The 11657-nt window shown below is 39.4% G+C and overlaps 1 protein-coding gene across 3 annotated transcripts in view; it reads right to left on the bottom strand.

Annotated features, from left to right (window-relative positions):
- Positions 1-11657, bottom strand: part of UPRT (uracil phosphoribosyltransferase homolog) — a 99936-nt gene that overhangs the window by 30686 nt on the left and 57593 nt on the right. The window lies entirely within an intron of this gene.

Raw genomic sequence — 11657 nt, 5'->3', positions numbered from 1 at the left:
TTTCTGGGTTGAAAGACAATATTGTTAAGATGTCAATATTACTCAAAGTGACCTTCAGATTCAGTGCAATTCCTATTTAAAAAATCCCAGTGGCTCATTTTTCAGAAACTAAAATTCATAAGGAATTTCAAGGGACCGCAAGTAGCCAAAACAATCCTGATAAATCACAAAGTAGAACTCATACTTCCTGATATCAAAACTTACTATAAAGCTACAGTAATCAAAACTAGCATAAGGATAAACATATACAACAATAAAACAGAATTGCGAGTCCATAAATATACTCTTACATTTATAGTCAATTGGTTCAAGACAATACAATGGGGAATGAATAGTCTCTTTTGTAAATGGCACTGAGACAACTGCAAAGGAATAACGTTGAACACTTTCCTTACACCATACATAAAAATAAACTGAAAATGCATTACATATTGTACGATTACATTTATATCAAATGTTGAGAATAAGAAAATCCATTGAAAGAGAAGGTAAACTAGTGATTGCCAGAGACTGAGGGAGGCAGAATGGAGAGTGACTACTAATGAATACAGATTTTCTTACTGTGATAATAAATATATTCTTGAATTAGATTGTGCTGGTTGCTCAATGTTGTGAATATATTTAAAAAGATTAAATATTTTATTTTATTTTATTAATTTAATTTAATTTTTAAAATTTACAACCAAGTTAGCGTACAGTGCAACAATTATTTCAGGAGATTCCGTAATGCCCATTACCCATTTAGCCCATCCCGCCTCCCAAAAGTGGCAGAACTGTTTGTTCTCCCTTTTAAAAGAGTTTCTCATGTTATGTTCACTATTTTTATATTATTTTTGCTTCCCTTCCCTTGTGTTCATCTGTTCTGTATCTTAAAGTCCTCAAATAAGTGAAGTTATATGATTTTTGTCTCTCTCTGACTGATTAATTTTGCTTAGCATAATACCCTCCAGTTCCGTCCATGTAGTTGCAAATGGCAAGATTTGATTCTATTTGATTGTCAAGTAATACTCCATTGTATATATATATACCACATCTTCTTTATCCATTCATCCATCGATGGACAATTGGGTTCTTTCCATACTTTGGCTATTGTTGATAGTGCTGCTAAAACACTGGGGTGCATGTGCCCCTTCAAAACAGTATACCTGTATCACTTGGATAAATACCTAGTAGTGCAATTGCTGGGTCGTATTTTTAATCTTTTGAGGAACCTCCATACTGTTTTCCAGAGTGGCTGCACCAGTTTGCATTCCCACCAGCAGTGCAAAAGAGATCCTCTTTCTCCGCATCCTCGCCAACATATGTTTTTGCCTGACTTGTTAATGTTAGCCGTTCTAACAGGTGCGAGGTGGTATCTCATTGTGGTTTTGATTTGTATTTCCCTGATGATGAGTGATGTTGAGCATTTTTTCATGTGTCAGTTGGCCATCTGGATGTCTTCTTTGGAGAAGTGGACTCATGTCTTTTGCCCACTTCTTGACTGGATTATTTGTTTTTTGGGTGTTGAGTTTGCTATGTTCTTGATAGATTTTGAATACTAACCCTTTATTTGATATGTCATTTGCAAATATCTTCTCCAATTCTCTAGGTTGCCTTTTAGCTTTCTTGATTGTTTCCTTTGCTGTGAAGAAGGTTTTTATTTTAATGAGGTCCCAATAGTTCCATGTTTGCTTTTGTTTCCCTTGCCTCCACAGACGTGTTAAGAAGTTGCTGCGGCCAAGATCAAAGAAGTTTTTGCCTGCTTTCTCCTTGAGGATTTTGACGGCTTTCTGTCTTACATTGAAGTCTTCTGTCCATTTTGAGTATATTTTTGTGTATGGTGTAAGAAAGTGGTCCAGGTTCATTCTTCTGCATGTCGCTGTCCAGTTTTCCCAGCACCACTTTCTGAAGAGAGTGTCTTTATTCCATTGGCTATTCTTTCCTGCTTTGTCAAAGATTAGTTGCTCATACGTTTGTGGGTCCATTTCTGGGTTCTCTATTCTGGTCCATTGAACTGAGTGTCTGTTCTTGTGCCAGTACCATACTGTCTTGATGATTATGGCTTTGTAGTATAGCTTAAAGTCTGGGATTGTGGTGCCTCCTGCTTTGGTTTTCTTTTCCAAGATTGCTTTGGCTATTCGGGGTCTTTTCTGGTTCCATACAACTTTTAGGACTGTTTGTTCTAGCTTTGTGAAGAATGCTGGTGTTACTTTGATAGGGATTACATTGAATGTGTAGATTGTTTGGGGTAGTATCAACATTTTAACAATATTTGTTCTTCCTATCCAGGAACATGGAATCTTTTTCCATTTTTTGGTGTCTTCTTCAATTTCTTTCATGAGCTTTCTATAGTTTTCAGTGTATAGATTTTTCACCTCTTTGGTTAGATTTATTCCTAGGTATTTTACAATTTTTTTGTGCAGCTGTAAATGGGATCAATTCCTTGATTTCTCTTTCTGTCGCTTCATTGTTCGTGTATAGGAATGGAATCAATTTCTGTGCATTGATTTTATATCCTGCAACTTTGCTGAATTCATGAATCAATTCTAGTAGTTTTTGGTGGAATTTTTTGGGTGTTCCATATAGAGTATCATGTCATCTGCAAAGAGTGAAAGTTTGACCTCCTCCTGGCCAATTTGGATGCCTTTTATTTTTTTGTGTTGTCTGATTGCAGAGGCTAAGGCTTCCAATACTATGTTGAATAACAGTGGCGAGAGTGGACATCCCTGTCTTGTTCCTGACCTTAGGAGGAAAGCTCTCAGTTTTTCCCCATTAAGGATGATACTATCATTGGGTCGTTCATATATGGCCTTTATGATCTCAAGGTATGCTCCTTCTATCCCTACTTTCTTGAAGGTTTTTATCAAGGAAGGAGGCTGTATTTTGTCAAATGCTTTCTCTGCATCTATTGAGAGGATCATATGGTTCTTGTCTTTTCTTTTATTGATGTGATGAATCACGTTGTTTTGTGGATATTGAACCAGCCCTGCATCCCAGGTATAAATCCCACTTGGTTGTGGTGAATAATTTTTTTTAATGTATTGTTGGATCCGGTTGGCTAATATCTTGTTGAGGATTTTTGCATCCATGTTCATCAGGGAAATTGATCTATAGTTCTCCTTTTTAGTGGGGTCTCTGATTTTGGAAAGCAATTAAATATTTTAAAGTGTTATTTTTATGGTATGTGAATGTCACAATAAAAAAAGTGATGAGAGAAAAAAGCATGAACGCTTTACATACTTTTATGAATATGTGCTCACATCCAACATGAGGGCAAGCAAAGAATGGTCCCAATTGTAGAGTCTCTACTTCTGTAGAGGACCTAGGGATGTAAGGATAGGGGAGATACTACACAGCTATTCAGTCCTTTCACACACCACTTCAAATTTTTTTCCTACTTGATAAAGTGGTTTTAGGACCAGGACTACAACAGTGCCTGTCAGAACAAGGGATGATCCATAAGAAACCAGTTATACCTTTAAATCTTTATGGCAGAATTTCTAAGATCATTTGGTATGGATTATACTTTGACCCCATCTTGCAAAATTGGAACTGACAATGACTGCAGTTGTGTTGCCCAGTGGTCCAGATAGCCTACTAGTTATCTATCTGTGTAACCCTATTCTATACAAATGGGAATGGACTGGAAGGAAAGCACTTGCTAGACTCTTACTGTTGTTGCCAGCAATCTGAACTAGCACTGTCATTGAATCTGGAACTCCTTCTAAAGATGGAAAGGTTTGCCAGCGCTTGAGAGCAAGACTGCAGAACGTCTGGGGCTACGCAAAGCTCCTGGGGAAGAGGGAAGATGGCGGCGTAAGAGGACGCTGGGCTCACCACGCGTCCTGCTGATCACTTACATTCCACCTACACCTGCCTAAATAACCCAGAAAATCACCAGAGGATTAGCAGAATGGAGTCTCCGGAGCCAAGCGCAGACGAGAGGCCCACGGAAGAGGGTAGGAAGGGCGGCGAGGCTCCACGGACCGGCGCGCTCCACAGACCGGCGGGAGGGAGCCGGGGCAGAGGGGCGGCTCGCCGGCCAAGCAGAGCCCCCGAGTCTGGCTGGCAAAAGCGGAGGGGCCAGACAGACTGTGTTCTGACAGCAAGCGCGACTTAGTGTCTGGGAGGTCATAAGTTAACAGCTCTGCTCAGAAAGCCGGAAGGCTGGAGGACAAAGGGAGGGAGAGCTGCTGAGCCCCCGGAAGGCAGAGCTCAGTTTGGTGGGGAACAAAGGCGCTTGCCAGCGCCATCTCCCCCACCCATCCCCCAGCCAAAATCCCAAAGGGAACCAGTTCCTGCCAGGGAACTTGCTCTCTCCGCGCAAACACCCAACTCTGTGCTCCTGCGGAGCCAAACCTCCCGCAGCGGATCTGACTCCCTCCCGCTGCCACAGGGCCCCTCCTGAAGTGGATCACCTAAGGAGAAGCGAGCTAAGCCTGCCCCTCCTGCCCCCATGCACCTTGCCTACCCACCCCAGCTAATACGCCAGATCCCCAGCACCACAAGCCTGGCAGTGTGCAAGTACCCCAGACAGGCCACGCCACCCCACAGTGAATCCCGCCCCTAGGAGAGGGGAAGAGAAGGCACACACCAGTCTGACTGTGGCCCAGGCTGCGGGCTGGGGGCAGACATCAGGTCTGACTGCGGCCCTGCCCACCAACTCCAGTTATACACCACAGCACAGGGGAAGTGCCCTGCAGGTCCTCACCACTCCAGGGACTATCCAAAATGACCAAACGGAAGAATTCCCCTCAGAAGAATCTCCAGGAAATAACAACAGCTAATGAACTGATCAAAAAGGATTTAAATAATATAACAGAAAGTGAATTTAGAATAATAGTCATAAAATTAATCGCTGGGCTTGAAAACAGTATAGAGGACAGCAGTGAATCTCTTGCTACAGAGATCAAGGGACTAAGGAACAGTCACGAGGAGCTGAAAAGTGCTTTAAACGAAATGCAAAACAAAATGGAAATGACAACAGCTCGGATTGAAGAGGCAGAGGAGAGAATAGGTGAACTAGAAGATAAAGTTATGGAAAAAGAGGAAGCTGAGAGAAAGAGAGATAAAAAAATCCAGGAGTATGAGGGGAAAATTAGAGAACTAAGTGATACACTAAAAAGAAATAATATACGCATAATTGGTATCCCAGAGGAGGAAGAGAAATTATAGCTGAGAACTTCCCTGAACTGGGGAAGGAAAAAGGCATTGAAATCCAAGAGGCACAGAGAACTCCCTTCAGATGTAACTTGAATCCATCTTCTGCACGACATATCATAGTGAAACTGGCAAAATACAAGGATAAAGAGAAAATTCTGAAAGCATCAAGGCATAAACGTGCCCTCACATATAAAGGGAGACCTATAAGACTCGTGACTGATCTCTCTTTTGAAACTTGGCAGGCCAGAAAGGATTGGCATGATATCTTCAGTGTGCTAAACAGAAAAAATATGCAGCCGGAGAGATAAAGGTCTTCCCAAACAAAAACTGAAGGAATTTGTCACCACTAAACCAGCCCTACAAGAGATCCTAAGGGGGATCCTGTGAGACAAAGTTCCAGAGACATCACTACAAGCATAAAACATACAGACATCACAATGACTCTAAACCCGTATCTTTCTATAATAACACTGAATGTAAATTGATTAAATGCACCAACCAAAAGAAATAGGGTATGAGAATGGATAAAAAAAAACAAGACCCATCTATTTGCTGTCTACAAGAGACTCATTTTAGATCTGAGGACACCTTTAGATTGAGAGTGAGGGGATGGAGAACTATTTATCATGCTACTGGAAGCCAAAAGAAAGCTGGAGTAGCCATACTTATATCAGACAAACTAGACTTTAAATTAAAGGCTGTAACAAGAGATGAAGAAGGGCATTATATAATAATTACAGGGTCTATCCATCAGGAAGAGCTAACAATTATAAATGTCTATGTGCCGAATACCGGAGCCCCCAAATATATAAAACAATTACTCATAAGCATAAGCAACCTTATTGATAAGAATGTGGTAATTGCAGGGGACTTTAACACCCCACTTACAGAAACGGATAGATCATCTAGACACAGGGTCAATAAAGAAACAAGGGCCCTGAATGATACATTGGATCAGATGGACTTGACAGATATATTTAGAACTCTGCATCCCAAAGCAACAGAATATACTTTCTTCTCGAGTGTACATGGAACATTCTCCAAGATAGATCATATACTGGGTCACAAAACAGCCCTTCATAAGTTTACAAGAATTGAAATTATACCATGCATACTTTCAGACCACAATGCTATGAAGCTTGAAATCAAACACAGGAAAAAGTCTGAAAACCTCCAAAAGCATGGAGGTTAAAGAACACCCCACTAACGAATGAGTGGGTCAACCAGGCAATTAGAGAAGAAATTAAAAAATATATGGATACAACGAAAATGAAAATACAACATCCAAACGCTTTGGGACGCAGCGAAGGCAGTCCTGAAAGGAAAATACATTGCAATCCAGGCCTATCTCAAGAAACAAGAAAAATCCCAAATACAAAATCTAACAGCACACCTAAAGGAAATAGAAGCAGAACAGCAAAAGCAGCCTAAACCCAGCAGAAGAAGAGAAATAATAAAGAGCAGAGCAGAAATAAACAATATAGAATCTAAAAAAACTGTAGAGCAGATCAATGAAACCAAGAGTTGTTTTTTTGAAAAAATAAACAAAATTGACAAACCTCTAGCCAGGCTTCTCAAAAACAAAAGGGAGATGATCCAAATATATAAAATCATGAATGAAAATGAAATTATTACAACCAATCCCTCAGAGATACAAACAATTATCAGGGAATACTATGAAAAATTATATGCCAACAAATTGGACAACCTGGAAGAAATTGACAAATTCGTAAACACCCACACGCTTCCAAAACTCAATCAGGAGGAAATAGAAAGCTTGAACAGACCCATAACCAGCGAAGAAATTGAATCAGTTATCAAAAATCTCCCAACAAATAAGAGTCCAGGACCAGATGGCTTCCCAAGGGAGTTCTACCAGACGTTTAAAGCAGAGATAATACCTATCCTTCTCAAGCTATTCCAAGAAATAGAAAGGGAAGGAAAACTTCCAGACTCATTCTATGAAGCCAGTATTACTTTGATTCATAAAGCAGAGACCCAGTAAAAAAAGAGAACTACAGGCCAATATCCCTGATGAATATGGATGCAAAAATTCTCAATAAGATACTAGCAAATAGAATTCAATGGCATATAAAAAGAATTATTCACCATGATCAAGTGGGATTCATTCCTGGGATGCAGGGCTGGTTCAACATTCGCAAATCAATCAACGTGATACATCACGTTAACAAACAAACAAAAAAAAAGATAAGAACCATATGATCCTGTCAATCGATGCAGAAAAGGCCTTTGACAAAATCCAGCACCCTTTCTTAATAAAAACACTTGAGAAAGTCGGGATAGAAGGAACATACTTAAAGATCATAAAAGCCATTTATGAAAAGCCCACAGCTAACATCATCCTCAATGGGGAAAAACTGAGAGCTTTTTCCCTGAGATCAGGAACACGACAGGGATGCCCACTCTCACCGCTGTTGTTGAACATAGTGCTGGAAGTTCTAGCATCAGCAATCAGACAACAAAAGGAAATCAAAGGCATCAAAATTGGCAAAGATGAAGTCAAGCTTTCGCTTTTTGCAGATGACATGATATTATACATGGAAAATCTGATAGACTCCACCAAAAGTCTACTAGAACTGATACATGAATTCAGCAAAGTTGCAGGATACAAAATCAATGTACAGAAATCAGTTGCATTCTTATACACTAACAATGAAGCAACAGAAAGACAAAGAAAGAAACTGATCCCATTCATAATTGCACCAAGAAGCATAAAATACCTACGAATAAATCTAACCAAAGATGTAAAAGGTCTGTATGCTGAAAACTATAGAAAGCTTATGAAAGAAATTGAAGAAGATATAAAGAAATGGAAAGACATTCCCTGCTCATGGATTGGAAGAATAAATATTGTCAAAATGTCAATACTACCCAAAGCTATCCACACATTCAATGCAATCCCAATCAAAATTGCACCAGCATTCTTCTCGAAACTAGAACAAACAATCCTAAAATTCATATGGAACCACAAAAGTCCCCGAATAGCCAAAGTAATTTTGAAGAAGAAGACCAAAGCAGGCGGCATCACAATCCCAGACTTTAGCCTCTACTACAAAGCTGTCATCATCAAGACAGCATGGTATTGGCACAAAAACAGACACATAGACCAATGGAATAGAATAGAAACCCCAGAACTAGACCCACAAATGTATGGCCAACTCATTTTTGACGAAGCAGGAAAGAACATCCAATGGAAAAAAGACAGTCTGTTTAACAAATGGTGCTGGCTCTCAACAATAGCCAAATTATGGAAAGAGCCTAAATGTCCATCAACTGATGAATGGATAAAGAAATTGTGGTTTATATACACAATGGAATACTACGTGGCAATGAGAAAAAATGAAATATGGCCTTTCGTAGCAACATGGATGGAACTGGAGAGTGTGATGCTAAGTGAAATAAGGCATACAGAGAAAGACAGATACCATATGGTTTCACTCTTATGTGGATCCTGAGAAACGTAACAGAAACCCATGGGGGAGGGGAAGGAAAAAAAAAAAGAGGTTAGAGTGGGGGAGAGACAAAGCATAAGAGACTGTTAAAAACTGAGAACAAACTGAGGGTTGATGGGGGGTGGGAGGGAGGGCAGGATGGGTGATGGGAATTGAGGAGGGCACCTTTTGGGATGAGCACTGGGTGTTGTATGGAAACCAATTTGACAGTAAATTTCATATATTAAAAAAAAATGGTGCTGGGAGAACTGGACAGCAACATGCAGAAGGTTGAAACTAGACCACTTTCTCACACCATTCACAAAAATAAAGTCAAAATGGATAAAGGACCTGAATGTGAGACAGGAAACCATCCAAACCCTAGAGGAGAAAGCAGGAAAAGACCTCTCTGACCTCAGCCGTAGCAATCTCTTGCTCGACACATCCCCAAAGGGAAGGGAATTAAAAGCAAAAGTGAATTACTGGGACCTTATGAAGATAAAAAGCTTCTGCACAGCAAAGGAAACAACCAACAAAACCAAAAAGCAACCAACGGAATGGGAAAAGATATTTGCAAATGACATATCGGACAAAGGGCTAGTATCCAAAATGTATAAAGAGCTCACCAAACTCCACACCCGAACAACAAATAACCCAGTGAAGAAATGGGCAGAAAAGATGAATAGACACTTCTCTAAAGAAGACATCCGGATGGCCAACAGGCACATGAAAAGATGTTCAACGTCACTCCTTATCAGGGAAATACAAATCAAAACCACACTCAGATATCACCTCACGCCAGTCAGAGTGGCCAAAATGAACAAATCAGGAGACTATAAATGCTGGAGAGGATGTGGAGAAACGGGAACCCTCTTGCACTGTTGGTGGGAATGCAAATTGGTGCAGCCGCTCTGGAAAGCAGTGTGGAGGTTCCTCAGAAAATTAAAAATAGACCTATCCTATGACCCAGCAATAGCACTGCTAGGAATTTACCCAAGGGATACAGGAGTACTGATGCATAGGGGCACTTGTACCCTAATGTTTATAGCAGCACTCTCAACAATAGCCAAATTATGGAAAGAGCCTAAATGTCCATCAACTGATGAATGGATAAAGAAACTGTGGTTTATATACACAATGGAATACTACGTGGCAATGAGAAAGAATGAAATATGGCCTTTTGTAGCAACGTGGATGGAACTGGAGAGTGTGATGCTAAGTGAAATAAGGCATACAGAGAAAGACAGATACCATATGGTTTCACTCTTATGTGGATCCTGAGAAACATAACAGAAACCCATGGGGGAGGGGAAGGAAAAAAAAAAAAAAGAGGTTAGAGTGGGAGAGAGCCAAAGCATTAGAGACTGTTAAAAACTGAGAACAAACTGAGGGTTGATGGGGGGTGGGAGGGAGGGCAGGGTGGGAGGGAGGGCAGGGTGGGTGATGGGTATTGAGGAGGGCACCTTTTGGGATGAGCACTGGGTGTTGTATGGAAACCAATTTGACAGTAAATTTCATATATTAAAAAATAAATAAATAAATAAATAAATAAATAAATAAATAAATAAATATGTCTAGTTAATCTGTGTAAATAATGTGATTTATTTGCTTCCACTTAAGATTTCACACTTGCTTTCCTAAGATCATCTGTTTTGGTAACTGTGATCAATCACATATACACAGTGTGTCAATGTGACCAAACTGCAATAAAAATTCTGGAATTTTAGGCTTATGCAAATGTCCCTAGTGGACCACACTTCACACATGTTGCTACAATTTGTAGATAAACAAAGTGTATCCAGTGCATTTCCACTGGAAGAGAACTCTTGGAAGCTTGTGCCTGGTTTCTTACAGATTTTGTTCCAGGTTTCCTCCAGATTTTGTTCCATGTACCTACTCCCTTTGCTGATTTTGCTTTGTATTCTTTTTCTGTAAGAAATCATAACCATGAAAACTACAATAAGATATCACCTCACACCTGTCAGAGTGGCTAAAATCAATAACACAAGAAACAACAGGTGTTGGCAAGGATGTGGAGAAAAAGGAAACTTCTTGCACTGTTGGTGGGAATGAAAACTGATACAGCCACTCTGGAAAACAGTGTGGAGTTTCCTCAAAAAGTTAAAAATAGAACTACCCTATGCTCCAGCAATTTCACTACTAGGTATTTACCCAAAGAATACAAAAATACTAATTCAAAGGGGTGCGTGGACCCTTATGTTTATAGCAGCATTATTTACAATAGCCAACGTATGGAAGCAGCGCACATGTCCATCGATTGATGAATGGACAAAAAAGATGTGAGATACACACACACACATACACACATGTGTGCACACATGCAGGAATATTATTCAGCCATGAAAAATAATGAAATCTTGCCATTTGCAACAACATGGATGGAGTTAGAGAGTATAATGCTAACTGAAATAAGTCAGAGAAATACAAATACCATATGATTTCACTTATGTGTGGAATTTAAGAAACAAAATAAATGAGCAAAGAGAAAGAGAGAGAGAGAGAGTAACCAAGAAACAGGCTCTTAACTATAGAGAACAAACTGATGGTTACCAGAGGCAAAGGTGGGGTGGGGGGTGATGGGTTAAATAGGTGATTGGGATTAAGAAGTGCACTTGTGATGAGCAGCAGGTAATTTAGGCAATTGTTGAATCACTATATCACACACCTGAAAATAATATAACATTGTATGTTAACTGGAATTAAAATTAAAACTTAATTTAAAAAATCATAACCATGAATATAAATCTGAGTCCTATTGAGGCCTGGGGGTGTTCTTGGGGAGCCTTGATACAGGCACACTAGAAAATATCTAACATAAAAAAAGCAGGAATGAGGGAATATATATATACATATATATATATATATATATATGTATATATATATGTATATATATATATATGTATATATATATAGTTATATATATATAAACATATATATAAGACATATAGGAAACAAATAGCAAAATGGCAGATATAAACCCAACTTGATCAGTAATTACATTAAACGTAAACAGAAGACTTATAAACATGCAAGAAAGATAGT

This window comes from Panthera tigris, chromosome X (genome assembly GCF_018350195.1).
Source record: "Panthera tigris isolate Pti1 chromosome X, P.tigris_Pti1_mat1.1, whole genome shotgun sequence".
NCBI classification, from domain to species: Eukaryota; Metazoa; Chordata; class Mammalia; order Carnivora; family Felidae; genus Panthera; species Panthera tigris.
This window is presented reverse-complemented; position numbering and strand designations above follow the sequence as displayed.